Raw genomic sequence first — 22,240 nt, forward strand, 5'->3', positions numbered from 1 at the left:
CAGTTTTGGTAGTTTGTGGCTTTCAGGAATGCGTCCATTTCTTCTAGATTGCCCTCATTTATTGGGCGTATAGCTGTTCATAATATGTTTTTAAATCGTTTGTATTTCCTTGGTGTTGGTAGTGATCTATCCTTTCTATTCATGATTTTATTAATTTGAGTCTTCTCTCTCTTCTTTTTAATAAGGCTGGCTAATGGTTATCTATCTTATATCTTTCAAAGAACCAACTCCTGGTTCTGTTGATCTGTTCCAAGTTCTTCTGGTCTCGATTTCGTTGAGTTCTGCCTCGAATCTTTATTAACTCCCTTCTTCTCTTGGGTGTAGGATCTATTTGCTGTTTTTTCTCTAGCTCCTTTATGTGTAAGGTTAGCTTTTGTATTTGAGTTCTTTCCAGTTTTTGAATGGATGCTTGTATTGCGATGTATTTCCCCCTTAGGACTGCTTTGCTGCATCCCAAAGATTTTGAACAGGTTGTATCTTCATTCTCATTAGTTTCCACGAATCTTTTTAATTCTTCCTTCATTTCCTGGTTGACCCTTTTATCTTTTAGCAGGATGGTCCTTAACCTCCATGTGTTTGAGGTCCTTCCAAACTTCTTGTTGTGATTTAGTTCTAATTTCAAGGCATTATGGTACGAGAATATGCAGGGGACAATCCCAATCTTTTGGTATCGGTTCAGACCCGATTTGTGACCCAATATGTGGTCTATTCTGGAGAAAGTTCCATGTGCGCTTGAGAAGAATGTGTATTCAGTTGAGTTTGGATGTAAAGTTCTGTAGATATCTGTGAAATCCATCTGGTCCAGTGTATCATTTAAAGCTCTCGTTTCTTTGGAGATGTTTTGCTTAGAAGACCTATCGAGTATAGCAAGAGCTAGATTGAAGTCACCAAGTATAAGTGTATTATTATCTAAGTATTTCTTCACTTTGGTTAATAATTGATTTATATATTGGCAGCTCCCACATTCGGAGCATATATATTGAGGATTGTAAGTCCTCTTGTTGAATAGATCCTTTAAGTATGATATAGTGTCCCTCTTCATCTCTCACTACAGTCTTTGGGGTAAATTTTAGTTTTATCTGATATAAGGATGGCTACCCCTGCTTTCTTTTGAGGACCATTCGAATGGTAAATGGTTCTCCAACCTTTTATTTTCAGGCTTGTAGGTGTCCTTCTGTCTAACATGAGTCTCTTCAAGAAATCCCTGACTTTTATGGGAGGAGTATTAGGGTAACAGCAGACCTCTCCACAGAGACCTGGCAGGCCAGAAAGGGTCTGGCAGGATATATTCAGGGTCCTAAAGGAGAAGAACATGCAACCAAGAATACTTTATCCAGCAAGGCTTCTCATTCAAAAATGGAAGGAGAGATAAAGAGCTTCCAAGACAAGGCAGCAACTAAAAGAATATGTGACCTCCAAACCAGCTCTGCAAGAAATTTTAAGGGGGCCTCTTAAAATTCCCCTTTAAGAAGAAGTTCAGTGGAACAGTCCACAAAAACAAAGACTGAATAGATATCATGATGACACTAAACTCATATCTCTCAATAGTAACTCTGAATGTGAACGGGCTTAATGACCCCATCAAAAGGCGCAGGGTTTCAGACTGGATAAAAAAGCAGGACCCATCTATTTGCTATCTACAAGAGACTCATTTTAGACAGAAGGACACCTACAGCCTGAAAATAAAAGGTTGGAGAACCATTTACCATTCGAATGGTCCTCAAAAGAAAGCAGGGGTAGCCATCCTTATATCAGATAAACTAAAATTTACCCCAAAGACTGTAGTGAGAGATGAAGAGGGACACTATATCATACTTAAAGGATCTATTCAACAAGAGGGACTTAACAATCCTCAATATATATGCTCCGAATGTGGGAGCTGCCAAATATATAAATCAATTATTAACCAAAAGTGAAGAAATACTTAGATAATAATACACTTATACTTGGTGACTTCAATCTAGCTCTTTCTATACTCGATAGGTTCTTCTAAGCACAACATCTCCAAGAAGAACGAGAGCTTTAAATGATACACTGGACCCAGATGGATTTCACAGATATCTACAGAACTTTACATCCAAACTCAACTGATACACATTCTTCTCAAGCGCACATGGAACTTTCTCCAGAATAGACCACATATTGGGTCACAAATCGGGTCTGAACCGATACCAAAAGATTGGGATTGTCCCCTGCATATTCTCGGACCATAATGCCTTGAAATTAGAACTAAATCACAACAAGAAGTTTGGAAGGACCTCAAACACATGGAGGTTAAGGACCATCCTGCTAAAAGATAAAAGGGGTCAACCAGGAAATTAAGGAAGAATTAAAAAGATTCATGGAAACTAATGAGAATGAGATACAACCGTTCAAAATCTTTGGGATTCAGCAAAAGCAGTCCTAAGGGGGAAATACATCGCAATACAAGCATCCATTTCAAAAACTGGAAAGAAAACTCAAATTACAAAAGCTAACCTTAACACATAAAGGAGCTAGAGAAAAAAAGCAATAGATCCTACACCCAAGAGAAGAAGGAGATAATAAAGATTCGAGCAGAACTCAACGAAATCGAGACCAGAAGAACTGTGGAACAGATCAACAGAACCAGGAGGTTGGTTCTTTGAAAGAATTAATAAGATAGATAAACCATTAGCCAGCCTTATTAAAAAGAAGAGAGAGAAGACTCAAATTAATAAAATCATGAATGAGAAGGAGAGATCACTACCAACACCAAGGAAATACAAACGATTTTAAAACATATTATGACAGCTCTACGCCAATAAATTAGGCATCTAGAAGAAATGGACGCATTCCTGGAAAGCCACAAACTACCAAAACTGGAACAGGAAGAAATAGAAAACCTGAAACAGGCCAATAACCAGGGAGGAAATTGAAGGCAGTCATCAAAAACCTCCCAAGACACAAGAGTCCAGGGGCCAGATGGCTTCCCAGGAGAATTTATCAAACGTTTAAAAGAAGAAATCATACCTATTCTCCTAAAGCTGTTTGGAAAGATAGAAAGAGATGGAGTACTTCCAAATTCGTTCTATGAAGCCAGCATCACCTTAATTCCAAAGCCAGACAAAGACCCCGCCAAAAGGAGAATTACAGACCAATATCCCTGATGAACATGGATGCAAAAATTCTCAACAAGATACTGGCCAATAGGATCCAACAGTACATTAGAAAATTATTCACCATGACCAAGTAGGATTTATCCCTGGGACACAAGGCTGGTTCAACACCCGTAAAACAATCAATGTGATTCATCATATCAGCAAGAGAAAAACCAAGAACCATATGATCCTCTCATTGGATGCAGAGAAAGAGCATTTGACAAAATACAGCATCCATTCCTGATCAAAACTCTTCAGAGTGTAGGGATAGAGGGAACATTCCTCGACATCTTAAAAGCCATCTATGAAAAGCCCACAGCAAAATCATTCTCAATGGGAAGCACTGGGAGCCTTTCCCCTAAGATCAGGAACAAAGACGGGATGTCCACGTCTCACCACTGCTATTCAACATAGTAAAAAGGGAAGTCCTAGCCTCAGCAATCGACAACAAAAAAGACATTACAGGCATTCAAATTGCAAAGAAGAAGTCAAACTCTCTCTCTTCGCCGATGACATGATACTCTACATAGAAAACCCAAAGTCTCCACCCAAGATTGCTAGAAATCATACAGCAATTCGGTAGCGTGGCAGGATACAAAATCAATGCCCAAGAAGTTCAGTGGCATTTCTATACACTAACAATGAGACAGAAGAAAGAGAAATTAAGGAGTCAATCCCATTTACAATTGCACCCAAAAGCATAAGATACCTAGGAATAAACCTCACCAAAGAGGTAAAGGATCTATACCCTCAAAACTATAGAACACTTCTGAAAGAATTGAGGAAGACACAAAGAGATGGAAAATATTCCATGCTCATGGATTGGCAGAAGTAATATTGTGAAAATGTCAATGTTACCCCAGGGCAATATACACAGTTTAAATGCAATCCCTATCAAAATACCATGGACTTTCTTCAGAGAGTTAGAAACAAATTATTTTAAGATTTGTGTGGAATCAGAAAAAGACCCCGAATAGCCAGGGAATTTTAAAAAAGAAAACCTATGCTGGGGGCATCACAATGCCAGATTTCAGGTTGTACTACAAAGCTGTGGTCATCAAGACAGTGTGGTACTGGCACAAAAACAGACACATAGATCAGTGGAACAGAATAGAGAATCCCAGAAGTGGACCCTGAACTTTATGGGCAACTAATATTCGAATAAAGGAGGAAAGACTATCCATTGGAAGAAAGACAGTCTCTTCAATAATGGTGCTGGGAAAATTGGACATCCACATGCAGAAGAATGAAACTAGACCACTCCCTTTCACCATACACAAAGATAAACTCAAAATGGATGAAAGATCTAAATGTGAGACCAGATTCCATCAAAATCCTAGAGAAGAACACAGGCAACACCCTTTTTGAACTCGGCCATAGTAACTTCTTGCAAGATACATCCACAAAGGCAAAAGAAACAAAAGCAAAAATGAACTATTGGGACTTCATCAAGATAAGAAGCTTTGCACAGCAAAGGATACAGTCAACAAACTCAAAGACAACCTACAGAATGGGAGAAGATATTTGCAAATGACATAATCAGATAAGGGCTAGTTTCCAAGATCTATAAAGAACTTATTAAACTCAATACCAAAGAAACAAACAATCCAATCATGAAATGGGCAAAAGACATGAACAGAAATCTCACAGAGGAAGACATAGACATGCCAACATGCACATGAGAAAATGCTCTGCATCACTTGCCATCAGGGAAATACAAATCAAAACTACAATGAGATACCACCTCACACCAGTGAGAATGGGGAAAATTAACAAGGCAGGAAACAACAAATGTTGGAGAGGATGCGGAGAAAAGGGAACCCTCCTACACTGTTGGTGGGAATGTGAACTGGTGCAGCCACTCTGGAAAACTGTGTGGAGGTTCCTCAAACAGGTTAAAAATATACCTGCCCTACGACCCAGCAATTGCACTGTTGGGGATTTACCCCAAAGATACAAATGCAATGAAACGCCGGGACACCTGCACCCCGATGTTTATAGCAGCAATGGCCACGATAGCCAACACTGTGGAAGGAGCCCTCGGTGTCCAACGAAAGATGAATGGATAAAGAAGATGTGGTTTATGTATACAATGGAATATTACTCAGCTATTAGAAATGACAAATACCCACCATTTGCTTCAACATGGATGGAACTGGAGGGTATTATGCTGAGTGAAGTAAGTCAGTCGGAGAAGGACAAACATTATATGTTCTCATTCATTTGGGGAATATAAATAATAGTGAAAGGGAAAACAAGGGAAGGGAGAAGAAATGTGTGGGAAATATCAGAAAGGGAGACAGAACGTAAAGACTGCTAACTCTGGGAAACGAACTAGGGGTGGTAGAAGGGGAGGAGGGCGGGGGTCGGGAGTGAATGGGTGACGGGCACTGGGTGTTATTCTGTATGTTAGTAATTGAACACCAATAAAAAAAATAAAAAAAAAAAAAAAAAAAAAAAAAAAAAAAAAAAAAATAAAATGAGTCTCTTGTAGACAGCAAATAGATGGGTCCTGCTTTTTTATCCAGTCTGAAACCCTGCGCCTTTGATGGGGTCATTAAGCCCGTTCACATTCAGAGTTACTATTGAGAGATATGAGTTTACTGTCATCATGATATCTATTCAGTCTTTGTTTTTGTGGACTGTTCCACTGAACTTCTTCTTAAAGGGGATTTTAAGAGGCCCCCTTAAAATTTCTTGCAGAGCTGGTTTGGAGGTCACATATTCTTTTAGTTGCTGCCTGTCTTGGAAGCTCTTTATCTCTCCTTCCATTTTGAATGAGAGCCTTGCTGGATAAAGTATTCTTGGTTGCATGTTCTTCTCATTTAGGACCCTGAATATATCCTGCCAGCCCTTTCTGGCCTGCCAGGTCTCTGTGGAGAGGTCTGCTGTTACCCTAATACTCCTCCCCATAAAAGTCAGGGATTTCTTGTCTCTTGCTGCTTTAAGGATCTTCTCTTTATCTTTGGAATTTGCAAGCTTCACAATTAAATGTCGAGGTGTTGAATGGTTTTTTATTGATTTTAGGGGGGGATCTCTCTATTTCCTGGATCTGAATGCCTGTTTCCCTTCCCAGATTAGGAAAGTTTTCAGCTAGAATTTGTTCAAATACATATTCTGGCCCTCTGTCCCTTTCGGCGCCCTCGGGAACCCCAATTAAACGTAGGTTTTTCTTCCTCAGGCTGTCGTTTATTTCCCTTAATCTATCTTCATGGTCTTTAATTGTTTGTCTCTTTTTTCCTCAGTTTCCCTCTTTGCTATCAACTTGTCTTCTAGGTCACTCACTCGTTCTTCCACCTCGTTAACCCTCGTCGTTAGGACTTCTAGTTTGGATTGCATCTCATTCAATTGATTTTTAATTTCTGCCTGATTAGCTCTAAATTCTGCAGTCATGAAGTCTCTTGAGTCCTTTATACTTTTTTCTAGAGCCACCAGTAGCTGTATAATAGTGCTTCTGAATTGGCTTTCTGACATTGAATTGTAATCCAGATTTTTGTAACTCTGTGGGAGAGAGGACTGTTTCTGATTCTTTCTTTTGAGGTGAGGTTTTCCTTCTAGTCATTTTGCTCAGTGCAGAGTGGCCAAAAGCAAGTTGTATTGGGAAAAAGAGAAAAAGAGAGGAGAGAAAGAAGGAAAGAAAAGAGAAAGAGAAAAAAAAAAGGGAAGAAAAAGAAAAAAAACGAAAAAAAAAAAAAAAGAAGAAAAAGAGAAAGAAAAAGGAGAAAAAAAGGGGGTGGGGGAAGGAAACAAATCAAAAAGCAAAACAAAACAAAAACAAAAACAAAAACAAACAAACAAAAAAAGAACCACCGGGGAGTATCTTCTGATTCTGTGTTCTTTAAGTCCCTTGGCTTCTCCTGGAAGTTGTCAGTCTAGCTGGTGTTCTGGGGGAGGGGCCTGTTGTGCTGATTTTCAGGTGTTAGCAGTTGGGGGAGCTGCTGTGCCCTGCCTGGTGCAGGGCTCAGTGGGGGTTGTTTACCCCGTGAGGCCGCAGGAGGAACAGCCCCAGTGGCGGGGCAGCTCTGGAAACCTGGATTCAGCTCCGGCAGGAACTCCGTCTGCAGGGCCTGGAGGCTCCGGGGCGGGGCCGCTGCTCTGCTCAGCTGGGGCAGGAGCGTCCTTGCTGTCCTGGGCCCTCCGGCCTCTGCCTGTCCCGGGGGAGGCCGGATCCTGGGCTGTGTCCCGGCGCCCTGTGCTCCGGAGCCTGCGCTGTTGGATTCGCGCTCCCGGGCCGCGCAGCCCCCTCCGCGGAGCTGCCGCCCAAGCCCCTCCGAGCTGCTCCTGGTCCCGCCGGGTCCTGCCGTGCGCGCTGCAGCCCTTAGGGAGCTCGGCGCACTCTCCTGGGCGCGCAGTTGCTGTTACTGTCCCGGGGAGCCCGAGGGCATCCCCGCCCTCCTGGGTCCTGCTCCACCTCCCTGCGAGCCCCTTTCCCCCGGGAAGGTCGGTGCAGCTCCTGCGTCTCCGGGACGGGGCTCTCCTGTCCTGGGGACACTCGCCCCGGCCTCAGTCCGGCTCCTCGCGGGGCCCCTCCCCCTTGGAGGCCTTTGTTTCTTTACTTCTTTTTCCCCGTCTTCCTACCTTGATAGAAGCGCGAACTCTTCTCACTGCAGCATTCCAGCTGGTCTCTCTTTAAATCTCAGGCCGAATTCATAGATTTTCAGGATAATTTGAAGGTTTTCTAGGTAGTTTGGTGGAGACAGGTGATTTGGAGACCCTACTCTTCCGCCATCTTGCTCCTCCTGTCGTTATTGTTGTTTCTTGTCTGTTTTTATTTAGGGTTGTATTTATTTCTTTGAGAGAGACGCAGAGACAGTGACAGAGAGCACAAGCTCAGGAGAGGGAGAAGCAGACTCCCCACTGAGCAAGGAGCCTGATGCGGGGCTCCATTTCAGGACCCTGGGATCATGACCTGAGCCAAAGGCAAAGGCTTAACCCACTGGGTCACCCAGGTGTCTTCTCTTGTGGTTGTTGTTGTTGATCATCCTGTCTTTAGGAATTTTCTCCACATTTGGCCACACCAATCTGACTTCCCCACCTAACCCACCACCCATGCCATCTCGTGAGCGGCTTTAACCGACAAAAAGGAAAATCCTGAAAGACATCAAACTCCTAAAGAAAGGGGAATTGTTAGGGACACTCCCAGAGCTGCAGCCCACCCCTGACTTGTGATGGTATTTGAGGGCACTGAAACCAAGGGTAGAGCAGAACACACAGTTGTGTGGTAAAGCTCAGCAGTAATGACCAACTGGTGTTTGGCCAGAAATTCAGTTTCCCTCCTCTTCTCCTAAACACCATTAACTTTTTTTCTTTTGTTTCTTTTAAGGATTTTATTTATTTATTTATTTATTTATTTATTTATTTATTCATTCATTCATTCATTCATTCATTCATGAGACACAGAGAGACAGAAGCAGGCCCCAGGCAGGGGCCCGAAGCGGGACTCGATCCCGAGGCTCTAGGGTCACGCCCTGGGCTGCAGGCCACGCTAAACCGTGAGCCACCCGGGCTGCCCACATTTTTTCTTTAATGGGATGGATTTGGCAGGTGAATTCACTCCATCTAAATACGAATGCCCTGTCTCGATTCATTCTTATAGCTGAACTTTTAAAAAGTCTCTGCCAAAACCAAACCGCCATCGCTGTACCCTCCTCCACCTCCCGCGGAACATCCTGTCATCCAATTGTATGAAAACCCTCTCCTCGTGGGGCTGCAGAGACGCACCTGATCCCACCTTCCCCCTCGTCGCGCCCACAGGAAGGCAGGGCCGGGAGCCGCACGTACCTCGCGCCGCAGGCCCCGGGCAGGGGGGGCGCGAGCCGGGGAGCCCGCGCGCTGCTCCACAGAGAGCCGTCCTCCGTCCGTCGTGCGGCCAAGGGCCCCGAACAGTGGCCGGGCAGGAGCCGGCGGCAGAGGAGCGGCCCTGGCGGGGTGTTTTCAGGCAGGCTTCCAGCACGCGGCCCCGGGATCTCGGAGGCCGCCCGGAAGCCCTGGTCTCTCTCCCGGGGAGTCCCTGCCGCCGCGCCCCGCACGCGCCGGCAGCTGCAGGCGCCCGACGGCCCCGCCCGCCTCTCGACTTGCGCGTGCGCAGTCGCTCCTCGGAGCCGGCGGGCGCCGGAGCCGCTCGAGGCCTGTGGGAGCGGAGCTGCTTCCGCTCAGGCGGGCGTCCCCGGGCCTGCAGCTGGTCCCGCGGAGCCTGCAGCCGCGCTCGCCTTCGACGTGCGGGAGGAAGCAAGCTCGAAGCCGGCGCTTTCCCGCCTGCGGCCGGAAGCCTCTGCCTGGACGCAGATTTGTGGTCGGTGCGGCCGCGGGCCTAGCCGTGGGGTTCACGTGCTGTTGCACACCCCAGCCGCTCTCGCAGTGGGCGGCCGCGCGGGGAGAGCTCGCCGTCCGGGGGTCTCCCTGCCAGGCTCCCCCTTCACGGACCGTCCGGCCCCCCGGGACCCCCTGGAAGGCGGCTCGGACAGAGGCCCCGGAGAACAGGAGGAAAGGCTGGAGAACTTGCTGCCCCCCCCTGCCGGGCCCCAGGGGAAGGTGCCGTCCAGCCTGGCAGGCGGGGGGCGGAGGCCGGGGGTCACCCCAGCGCCGCGGGGCCGGCTGTGCGGGCGCCCAAGTCCCGGAGGAGCCTGCAGCAGCAGCCTAGGAGAAGCTTTCTCAGCTGACGAAAGAAACGATTTTTGGAGCCAGAAAGGAAACACTACGGGTCCATAGGGGCTGTCGTTTTTAGGTGCTCATCTCCTTCGGGGCAGCCCGGGGCCCAGCGGTTTTGCGCCGCCTGCAGCCGGGGGGTGACCCTGGGGACCCCGATCGAGCCCTGCATGGGCTCCCTGCCTGGAGCCGGCTTCTCCCTCTGCCTGTGCCTCTGCCTCTCTTTCTCGCTCTCTCTCTCTCTTGCCTCTCATGAATGAATAAATAAAATCTTCAAAAAATAAAATGAATTATCATCCCCTTCAAACAGTATTATGCTAATTCGCATAGGTGGATTTTCCATTTCCCTGTCTCATTCTTTGTGCCAAAAATTGCGTTCAATTTACTTCTACATATGTTTTTAAAAACACTGCCAAACATTACTATTTTTTATTTTTTAAATTTTTTGCTATTGTTTCTGTAGACACATGGTTAACTGTATGTTTTTTTTTTTCCCTTAAGATTTTATTTATTTATTTGAGAGGGAACGAGAGAGAGCACCTGCCCACGTGTCAGATGCGGGCCGAATCCCAGGGCCCCAGTATCATGACCTGAGTGGAAGGCAGATGTTTAAGGGACTGAGCCGCCCGGGCGCCCTATGGTTAACTTTTTCAGAAATTGCCAGACTAGGGATCCCTGGATGGCGCAGCGGTTTAGCGCCTGCCTTTGGCCCAGGGCGTGATCCTGGAGACCCGGGATCAAATCCCACGTCGGGCTCCCGGTGCATGGAGCTGCTTCTGCCTCTGCGTGTCTCTCTCTCTCTGTGACTATCATAAATAAATTTAAAAAAGAAATTTCCAGACTATTATACAAAGTGATTTCAGTGTTTTGCATTCCTACCAGAGATATAGGAGACTTCCACTGTTCTCTACATCCTTGTCAATAATTGGATTTCTCAGCCTTTTTATTTTAACCTTTTAAATGGTTCCATACTGGTATTTTATAATTTTGGTTTGCATTTTCTTAATGCTTGATGATGTTGAGTATCTTTCCAGGAGCTTGTTAGCCAGAGTGTCTTCTTTTATGAAGTGTCTTTCTTTTGCTCACTTCTTAATTGAAAAGTTTCTCCTGTTATTGTGTTATACAAGTTCTTTGTATATTTTGTGGCTATGTGTCTGGATCTACCTTTAGTCAGATGTATGTTTTGCAAATATTTTCTCTCATTTTGTGGCTGCCTTTTCATTTTCAGTAGTGTCCTTTGACAAGTAAAATTTTTGGTTTTGGTGGAGTCCAATTAACAAAATTTTCATTTATGGGCTTATTATTATGTCTTGCCTAAGAAATCTCTGCCTAAATCAAGGTTACAAAGATCTTCCCTTATATTTTCTTTTAAAAGATTTAGCTCCTATGTTTATTTTTAATTATTTTTCAGGTATGGTGTAATGAGAAGGCTGAGGTCCATTTGTGTGTGTGTGTGTGTGTGTGTGTGTATCCAATTATTCTAGCATAGTTTACTAAAAAGACAATCTTTCCCCAAGCCTTAAATTTTTGACATCTTTGTTGAAAAATCAATTGGTTATGTAATTGATGTATTTCTGGATTGTCATTTCTGTTCCATTTATCTGAATGTCTATTCTCTGCCATTACTATAGTGCCTTGGTACTTTAACTTTGTAATCTTGAAATCAAATGGAATAAATCCTCCAACTTTATTATTTTTAAAAAATCACTTGCAAATTCTAGATCACTTGAATTTCCCTATGAGTTATATAATAACCTTGTCAATTTCTCTTTACTCTCATTTATGAAAGATATTTTGCTGAATATAGAATTTAGATTTTTTTTCTGTCAACATTTTATTTTTATTTTGTATTTTATTTTTTTTCTGTCAATATTTTATAGAGATAAGCCTCTTTTCTTTGGTTTGAATGATTTCTGACAAAAAGTCTGCTGTTTTGTTTATCTTTGTGTCTCTGCATGCAATGTGTCTGTTTTCTTGATGCTTTTAGGATTCCCTCTTTAACACTCTTTTGTCAGCTTGATTACAATAAGACTTGGAGAGATTTGATTTATGTTTATTTTACTTAGGCTTCATTTTGTCTTTTGGTTCTGAAAGTTTATAACTTATTAAATTTGAAAAAAAGTTGGACTATTATGTCATCAAGTATTTTTTTCTCTTCCTTTCCTTATCTACTGAAATTCCAGTTGCACAAGTGTCAAATCATTTGTTATTGTCTCAGAACGTCACTAAAGACTAATTTTTCTTCAGCCTTTGTCATTTTTCTGGGCTTCGTCCTAGGCATTTCTATCACTATCCAATATACATATTGGATTGTGCTGTTTTAAAGTTCTTGTCTGTTAATTAATTTGATTATATTTTTAATTTTGGGTCTGTTTCATTGATTGACTTTTCTCCAAGTTATGGGTCCCATTTTTCTGCTTCTTCATATATGCAGTGGTTTTAGTGATGTGGGACATCATGGTTTTATGTTCTTGAGTACTGCATTTGTTACATCTTTTTGGGTGAATTTAGAATACCTTTAATGCTCATTTAGCCCCACTTTTAAGATGAGGCTTCTCTGGGCTCTCCACTAAATGTACCATGTATTCATGAAGGTCTCTTTACTTGGGTTTATGGGAACTTGAATGATTCTCAGACCTTTACAATCTCCAGGAATTAATTGTTCAGCTCACTGGTAACTGTTCTGTTCTCTGAAATTATTCAGATCCAGTGATGTGTCTGCAAATTCATTTTCAGCCAAAGACTTGATGCAACTTCCATGAAAATATCCTGAGCACTTCTGCATAGCTCCCTCCTCTTAGGTAGTCTGCCTCACAAATTCTAATTGCCTTGGCTCCCCCAAATGATGATTTCTATCTCCTCAATTCATTCATATACACAAGTTTTGTTAGAATTCCCCTTCCTGAACTTCAGTAGAAATTCTTCTAGGCAGAAGGTCTAGACAAAGGTAGAGTTCACCTCATTCCTTTCTCTTTCCTCCAAGATTATTCTCCTATACTGCCTACCATCAAGTTTCTTAAAGTAGTTACTTCCTAAACTATGTCCAGTTTTCTAGTTGTTTATGGATGGAGGGTAATTGCAAATCCTTGTTGTCTCTTGTGTGTGGCCAAATTCTGACAACACTTAGCAGGAAGGTTGGTTTTAGAAAATCCTGAAATTTAGTGTCTCTGACATAAACATAATAGAACTAAATGTAAATTCAGCTGTTCAGAGAAAAGTTAGCTGCCTTTGTTATTTAATCTCACAAGTCTTCCAGAATCTGAGTCCTTTTACTAGCAGGAAAAAATACAGTAACACTGTATTTTTTTTTGTATAGATGCCAAATAAGATTAATTCAACTTGAATTCAAAATACTTTGGGGAAAAATCTATTAAACGCTAGTCACAACTGTTTCTCCCCTCTACAGAGTCTTCTCTAACTTTCTCTCCCATACAACTGGCTTCTGGGTCCATGCCAGCATGGTGGGTATAAAGAGGTCCACATGCTGTCTTCTGGAATTTTCCTTTCCTTCTCTAATCACTGGATGGCCCATCAGAGTGCCTACTGAGGTATGACTGGTCTGGCTTATTCTGTGGTGTCATGTCTGTTAATGCCTCTGGATCTTGTCATCACCCCACAGTGGCTCTTTTACATTTTTCTGATTGTCTCAAATCTGTGATTCTTGCTGGAGACCCAAAAGCTATCAGCTGATTTTCCTCATGATGCCACAGTATGCAGAATTCTTTGAAAGAGGCAGGCTTCAGATACTTCCTCAGACATTGCTTTTCTGCCCGGGGATTATATAACACCAACAAAAGGCAGAATATAAGGCTTTGCAAAGGAGTGTACAGCATTCCCTCTTCCCTCTCCCCAGGGCATTAGTTCCCAAGTAGGTGGGTAGATCACTAATACCTATACTCAAAAAAATAATAATAATACCTATACTCTTCTTCTCCTCTTTCTCTCCTTTCCAAATCCTATGCTTCTTAGTAAAGGAAACTTTCCTCCCTGTCATAAGGAAACTCTGTTTGCGATATGGTCTCTGTTCTTTATACTATGTTTTCTTATGAATGCAATACTATAGAAATTGAATGAATCAAGGCCACCACTTTTGATTGTTAAGAGAAGCTTTTGAAATTGAAAAACACATGTTCTTTAACAAAGCATGGCTTCCTGACTAAACGTTTGCAATGGACTAAAAGAGGACTCAAAAAGGAATAAAAAGACTCTTTGTTCTGTACCTACTCTCATTCTGAAGCAGTATCATTGATTTAATAGGATCACGGTATTGGATTCTCTGCGGCCCAGGTTACATCCTACATTCTTGAGAGTTCAGAAATCCGCTTTTGCTGCACCTAATGAGTAGATGTGTGTCTCAGGCTTGGGACAAACTTGCAAGGACCAAGATCTGGAGGCATGAAGATCAATCCCAACACTTCAACTTCTTTGAAACATTAAATGCACCAAACTGTTCTTTAGTTCTTTGACAAAGGTAAGGGAAACAAAATGTGATTGTTATAAATCGTGCATTGTCACCCATAATAACCTTTTACCTGAAGGACGATACTGTCAGAATTTACTGACATAACTTGTATAACCACATTTAGTCTTTATATGTTTTGGTCTTGTATTTATACTTCTATATCAGAAGCTGGCAGGAAAAAATCTCTTTACAAGAATACTGGGAGATCATTTTTTATGAGCTCGTTTAAAAGAACTTCACATGATCTGTTAATCTAAGAAATTATTAAGAGACTTTGGAAGAGGTCCCCGCCCATTAAATATTTAATGACTTGCACCAAATAACAGTCGCTGAGACAAGAACTGCCAAAATCACATTCCTCTAATGACATATGATCAAGAATGTAGTACAAAAAGAATTCACAGCACAAAACCATCTAGGAACAATTTTACACTAAATGTTAACAATCCCATGTGTTAAATGCACAGACCATTTTGAGAATTGGTAATCATTTCAAAAACAAGGGCTCAGTATCCAGTATCATGCTTCACTAGTCTTCATTGATACATGTTCATAGATGTAAAACTTCTAGCCACATTGAACAGATTTATTGAGATCTAACTTACATCACTTTGTGGGGAAAGGTGGTGGAAAGAGCAGAAATTGCTGCTAGTGTCAATAACCAGGGTCTCGACTAGGGCCACTGTAATCAAATATATGGCCTCATTTATCATATGTTGCAGATACGGTAGTTTCCATGAAGAGAGATATCACATCATTTTTTCCCCTAAAATATGAGGTGGAAAACAACTTTAGTTATTTCCATTTGGTAAGGGAGGATTGCTTGATAATTTAAGAACAGATTTGAGATGTGTCTCTTTATCCTGAAATCCTGAAATGTTTTATCCCAACATTGCAATTATCCTCATGGCCAGAAATAAACAAACAAATAAACCTTATGGGATTCCCAAACATCAAAAGATCCCAAAATGCCATTTCAGTATTTTTATGCAAATCATTGCTCATAGCACTATAAATGTGATTTTAGTAGATTAATTAACATAAAGTTGTTCTTTTTTTCCCCAAAATAATTGACCAAGCTCCTTCGAACTTCTTTAGTGAGAGATACAAGAAAAGAAGAATGAGCTGTTATTTAAAACTTTTCCAGCTACTTATTTTATGTATTTTAAAGCTGCCTAGATTTATAAATAGTAAGGTTACTTCTTTCTTTTGTTTTGAGCATGTAATTTGCTAGTTCTCAATCCTTCAAGGGGAGAAATGCTTCCTAAACCAAGATGCAGGCTGACACATGCAACTGCTCTGTGCAGGTCACCTGTTAGTAAGGTAAGAATTACTAAGAAGATGGCACTTTTAATTATTTTTAATAGGATAGAGAGTTTGGGGTTGCCAGTTTGTGTGAGTGAGCAGTCAAGAGAGGAGTCTCCCTTTTCCCAGTCACTCTCACTTGTCCCTTTTGTCCTTTGCACTAATGATATGCAGTGTCATCTGTCTTCCATGATGAATGCTGGTGGTCTAGTGAGCTCGTCATTTGATGTGCCCAGGAGGCTTTTTTTTTTTTTTTTTACAAAGGGATCAGAATGAAAAGTGGCTCAATTAAAAACACGTGGGTTAAAGCAGAGAGCTTGTAAAACTCACACATTTGTATATATGCATGCAACATCCATTTCCTTTGCACCTGAATCATATAACTGGACATTCGGTCACCCTTCACAGCTAACTCTTTATGACCTGACACAACCACAACGGTGATGCAGTCTGATACTCTGCACTGAAACAAGACTTAAAGACACCTGAGAAACAATCTGGATGCAAAATATGTCATGATGGTTATAATCATCCTCAAATGTCTATAACAAAAAAATCAATGTCTTTAACTAGTAGCTTTTACTAATCCTTCAAACATTCATAGAAAAGCCATCTTTCTTTCCTCATTTATATTTACCTGTACATTAATTCAACTTAATTTGCTCATACAATTACAATAAGGAGGATAAATTTTGGCCGCAGGCAGTGCGAAGACTAGAGAAGAGCTTCACTGAGATGCTGGAGAACAGCCTCATGACCTGAAAGTTCGTGTGGGGTGGACTTCAGTCACTGGTACAGAGAAGGGACAGAGTTCATCAGTTAACCCAGGGTGTTGGCTAAAGAGTTCATCTTAGGGGGCATCCAAACATCAAAAGATCCTAAAATGCTGTTTCAGTATTTTTATGCAAATCATTACTCATAACACTATAAATGTGGTTTTAGATTAATTAAGTTGTACTTTTTTCCTCCAGATAATTGACCTAGCTCAATTATGTTTGAAAATGTTCGGGATCCCTGGGTGGTGCAGCGGTTTGGCACCTGCCTTTGGCCCGGGGTGTGATCCTGGAGACCCGGGATCAAATCCCACGTCGGGCTCCCAGTGTATGGAGCCTGCTTCTCCCTCTGCCTATGTCTCTGCCTCTCTCTCTCTCTCTCTCTCTCTCTCTGACTATCATAAATAAATAAAAATTTAAAAAAAAGAAAATGTTGAATGCCTGTAAGTTATATGTCAAGAGATGAGGATACGCTACTGAATTAAGCCATACTTGGTATCAGTGCAGAATTTAATCTTGAATCTTTATTTTTTTAAGATTTTTATTTATTTATTCATGAGAGACACAGAGAGAGAGATGCAAAGACATAGAAAGAGGGAGAAGCAGGCTCCCCACAAGAAGCCTGATGTAGGACTCGATCCCAGGACCCTGGGATCACACCCTGTGCCCAAGGCAGACGCTCAACCACTGAGCCACCCAGTTGCCCCTGATCTTGAATCTTTAACATAACCATGATGGTCTGCCTCTCATAGAACTTAAAAAAAATTAATACAGTAGCATTACCTTGAATTTCTTAAGATGTAGTCCTAATACTAATACTTCACATTGATAGTTTATATTTGTATCTGAATTTTAAAGAAAATTGCATTTAATATTATAGATTCAGTAGCCTAAACTATTTTCTTATATTATACATGAAGAATGAATGAATTATAAAGAATAAATAAAAAAGGAGGAGTCAAAAAAAGGAATGAGTCGCTGACCTCTGGCATCATCATGAGACAAACCCCGCTGGACAGTAAGACTACCTGCCTCCAGAAGGAGAGAGAACATCTCCATGAGTTTGTATAATCAATGATACGTGCTGAATATATATTTATGCATAAGTGTCTTCTCATGATAATGAGGCAGCACCATATCTGGTGGTAAATGGAACATGGAGTACAGTGTCAGCTACAGAAGCTTCATTTTCATCCTTTTTCTCTATATGTCAATTAAAAAAAAACATGAAACATTGAAGAAAATATTCGTTTTTCAGTGGCTTGCAACTAACATTCTTCCAAGATCTAGGAATCCCGGCAAATGGCTAAGTGGCTTGTGTTGAATTGAAGTTAGCGGAGGAGAGTCTAGCAAGTGGGGCTGGAGTGCTCCACCCCTCCATGCCAAGAAGATCAGCATTTTTCTCTCTGAAGAATAGCCTCCCACATAAGGTTTCCTTTGAAGAAAGAAAATAAGACATATTTTAAACTCCTGAGATATTACCTGTCCTCTTATGGAAGAAAAAATTAAAAATCAGAAAGATTTAGGATTCATTTAAAGCCCACAACTTAGTAGGTCTCAGAGCCGATTCTCAATTCACATATTGTCACATTTTCTCTCCCTCTTTCCCTCGGTGTTATTTCTTGTTATGGAAATAAAGCTGAAGAAAACAATTAGAAAAGACTTGAGCACTGGGTGTTATACTATATACATATCGAACTCCAATAAAAAACATACAAAAATAAAATAAAATAAAAATAAAATAAATAAAATAAAATAAAATAAAATAAAATAAAATAAAATGCTGTGTGTTACAAGAAATAAAAAGAAAGAAAAGAATTGTGGAGCATATACTCTATCAGAGGCCATTGCTGAATGTCATCCAAAACTCAGATGGAAAAAAAAAAAAAAAAACTCAGATGGTTTCATCCAAAGCTCAGAGTCTCATCCAGTGTGTTCTCTGAAAGTTTTCCAATGGTTTGCAGGGATTCTTGGTTTTGAAATTTTTTCAGGCTATGTCTGAAAATATGAAGAAGATAAATTAGCAGGGACTGCTGTTGTCTTAAAAAGGAGAGCACGCAGTCCCTGGAGCCCTGACCAGGGTGGTGACCAAACATCAGAAATGTACTGGCTTAAAACAATACCCATGTGTTTCCTGGCAGTTCTGTAGGGCAGGGGTCTGGATGTAGTGTGGCGCAGCGAGGGTCCTTGTTGTAAGAGGGTCTCACAAGGAGTAATCAAGGCATCAGCAGGGCCACGTTCCTTTGAGGTCGTTGGTAGGACTCAGGTCCATGCAGAAGTACCCACCTGCTTTCGGGCTGTCCTCTTGGACACTCACTGGGCTCCTTGGCCACTTACACCCCTTATCACACCTGCCACCTCATTTTCAAGACAGCAAAGGTGCACTGGGTCCTCTGCATACATTCAATCTCTGCTCATTCTTCCTCCTTTCTTCCACCTCCAGCACGAGAAAAATCTCTGTTCTGAAGGGCCTATGGAGATTAAATTCGAACCATCCTGATAATCCAGAATAATCTCTCTTTTTAAGATCAGTAATCTCAATAACATCTTCAAAGCCCCCTTTGCCACGTAAGGAATGCAGATTTTCAACTTCCAGAGATTAGGTCAGAGGCATCTTTGGGATGTCACCACATTGGCTCCTCAGAGAGTCCTTTATTCAAAGCAGGTGGTTGTTTGGACAGCAGAGCACCTATTTTCCAATCACGTTTATTTACTAGAAGTTTTTATATATCAGCCAGCAGGAAACATACATTTTTTAACCCATAAATCCCCAAAGTAGAGTATTTCAACTCATATATTTTAAGAACTGTTACATAGAATAATATATCGAAATCTGACTATCTTAGGCATGAGGGATGATGCCCTGATTCATAATCCTCAAAAAAACATTAGCCTGCAAGCAAAAGTACATTTATAACATCCAAGGATCCTTATCTACATTGTATCGATGGAATCAGTTCTGTACTGAGTCTAATAATTTGAAGAAATGAAGGGGATAAATACAGTTAACAGTAGTTGCTTCGGGTATCAGTTTCTGAACGTCCAGCTTCTTCTATATCCCACGTTTAGGTGCAAGAATTTGTTGTCCAGTGTCTTGCAAAGGGCATTCTTCCAAGGCCTGGAGATCCAGGCAAATGACCCAGTGTCCTCTGTTGGTGGATGGAGCTGGTGTTAATGGAGGAGAGTACAAAGCTTAAAGAATCCATTTGACATGCATAGTACAGAGAAAGAGAGAGAGAGAAAGAGAGAGAGCGAGCGAGCGAGCTCTTTTGTTAAGTAGAATGTAATGAGGATTCTAGATATCTGTAACTGCAGTAGGAATCCCTTCTCTTCCTCCCTCTCTCATAGGGACAAGGCAGTTGTTAGACTGTAGTAATAGTGATAGAGTATGCAGAGTGCAGAGATAATCCTCCCCAATTTGGCATTGACCAGATTACACTGAGAATACTGGGTTCAAGCCTAGAAATCACACGGTGATGGTAATAACTATGGTGGGTTTTAGCAGAGAGCATCATGTTAAGAGAGTTTAAATATGACATTTGAGGAATGATTAAAGTAGCTGGAGAGGGGTAAGGGGAAGACAAAGTTTTGTTTGCCATTTTCTAAAACACTTCCCTGAAAGAAGTGGGACTGAGTGTTTTGAGTCACTTTAAAGGAAGATTTCTGACTAATTAGGTAGAAGTAACAGAAAAACAGATCTTTGCTGTAATTAATGTAAGAAATACTTTTACTACTTTAGAAACGGTTCAACACTGTACAAGCTACCCCAGGGAGTGACTTCCTAGGAACTGGAGATGTTCCAGTAGGTCTGAATAATCTTTGGAGGTCACATTATGGAGCAGCAGTGCTTCTCCAACTTGAATGCACATGATTCTGCATTTCTAAGCACCTAATCTTGATTCAGGTGGCTGCAGATCCTCACACCCCACTTAGAGTAGCAGTGCCATGGAAGGGACGCATGCACAGCATAGCAGAATGAACTGGGTCTCACATTCCTTTCATCCCTGATACTTTATTAAATGCTGTTGGCATATGAGGAATACCATGGTTTTGTTGGTTAGGGAACTTCTACCCTCTTTTTCATTTGTGCCAAAAAATAGGTAAACCTTGTCAAGGGAGGATCCATCAGAGAGGGTGAGATTACTTTGCCTAACAAGGAAGATATTTGGGACTTAAAATGCATTTCTTCACATTCTCCACATTATTTATATCTCCTATGTTGAAGTTTTTGACAGCAAACATTGATCAGAAACAATCTTGTTTCCTTTAGTGTTGTCATTTTATTTTGTGTAACTTCTTCCTGGCCTTATGGAGTATATTTGAAGTCAAACTCTTTGTTAGGATATGTATATTTGGACCGTGCTTATGCCACCTGAAGACCAAATGAATATTGGCAAAATACATGTGGCGGGCACGAAACAGAAATATTATTCAACTTCCAAAGCCTTTTGTTGTTATGTTATTCCTTCTGTGGTCTACTTGTGAAGAGTGGGCCATAAATCCACAATCATTGCCTATAAAGCAGAAGCATGGGAACTAAACGATATAAGTCTTCTGAACAGAAATGTCTAAGCACTCTATCTTTGCTAACACATGGATTAAAAATCATATATAATCTGACTATAATTAAATCTTGTCTCTAAAATGCAATGCAGTTTCTACATTATGAATGTTCCCTTCAAAGAAGGTAGTGATGGTTTTACCACTATATGATTGATTCCAGTCACTTCTTTTGGTGTTTTGTGGGAAATATCAAAGGAGGATAAAGGTAAGACTTTCACATAATTTTTAAAACCTGTCACAAAACAGAAAAAAAGCTACTTACTTTTTATACTCTAACTGTGAAATGTTCTAGCTTCAAATTAAAGTAAAAAATTTATCATTAGTATAGCTTCATTTTCTTTTCCTACTGCCAATATCCAGGCTAACATTCACTAAAATTCAAAGAAAGAATTGGCACTCATCGGTTCAAGAAAGCGGAAAGGAAAACATTAAACATACTAAGAAATATTCTAATTCTTGGCTTTGTTTCCAAAATGGAAAGGAGGACATAATTTAATGGGTTTGTTCCAGATTACATAGAAAATCATGACAAATTGGTATAGGGAGATAGGCTTCAAGCTCTGTGCTCTGATTAATGAAACCCATTCTCTTATTTTAGGATGATGAAAGGGACAGTGAGTTGAGGGAAATTTAGGTTGACAGATTTGATTTAACATGTTGGGAGAAAATGAAACCATATTTCCTTTGCATTTAGATGTCAATCATTTAAAAATCAATTCCTATAAATAGTTTCTTGTTATCCCATCTCTTCATGTCTGCTTTAAAAGAAGACTGTCACAAAACCAATTTAGAAGAATAATATTCGTATAGGTCTATGTCTCAGGAGCCAAAATGAACTATCAAGAGTGGATTTTGTAGCTGAAGGAATTTAAGTTTTGAACAGTTGGGAAAATAAAATCCCCAACTTGGTTTCAAGATGGATGGGGAGATCTAATTGATTTGGAATCATTAAGACATACATAAAACTATCTTACCACTACATATATGTGTGTGTATAAATATACACATTATGTATTATGTGTGTGTATATATATATACACACACATATATCTGAGGTAGTCTTTACTATGCAATGCTTATGTGACAGCATTGTGTTTGGGGATGGAGTGTGATAGCAAGGGAAGGTTATTTAGGAAGATGAGTTCCAGGAGAATATGGTGGCAGCCTATAGAGATGGGAGGAAGCTAGAACCAGATATTCATAGTGAAGTGCATGAAACAAAGAAAGAAAAGAAGAAAAAATATGTGAAATTAACATTTTTCTATAGAAATTGTTCATGGTTAACAGGACCTGTATTTTGATCCATTTGTCATATCTTTTGAAATAAAAAACATATTTACATCCACGAAGACAAAAGAAACAAAAGCAAAAAT

The 22,240-nt window shown here is 41.0% G+C and overlaps 1 long non-coding RNA gene across 1 annotated transcript in view; it reads right to left on the minus strand.

Moving 5' to 3' along the window:
• Window positions 1-9,119, minus strand: part of LOC119878763 — a 29,167-nt gene extending 20,048 nt beyond the window's left edge. Inside the window, exon 1 of the long non-coding RNA XR_005387123.1 lies at window positions 8,901-9,119. This is a non-coding gene — a long non-coding RNA (uncharacterized LOC119878763). The remainder of the gene's footprint in view (window positions 1-8,900) is intronic.
• Window positions 9,120-22,240: the final 13,121 nt, after the last annotated feature.

Source organism: Canis lupus, unplaced genomic scaffold (genome assembly GCF_011100685.1).
Source record: "Canis lupus familiaris isolate Mischka breed German Shepherd unplaced genomic scaffold, alternate assembly UU_Cfam_GSD_1.0 chrUn_S1886H2085, whole genome shotgun sequence".
NCBI classification, from domain to species: Eukaryota; Metazoa; Chordata; class Mammalia; order Carnivora; family Canidae; genus Canis; species Canis lupus.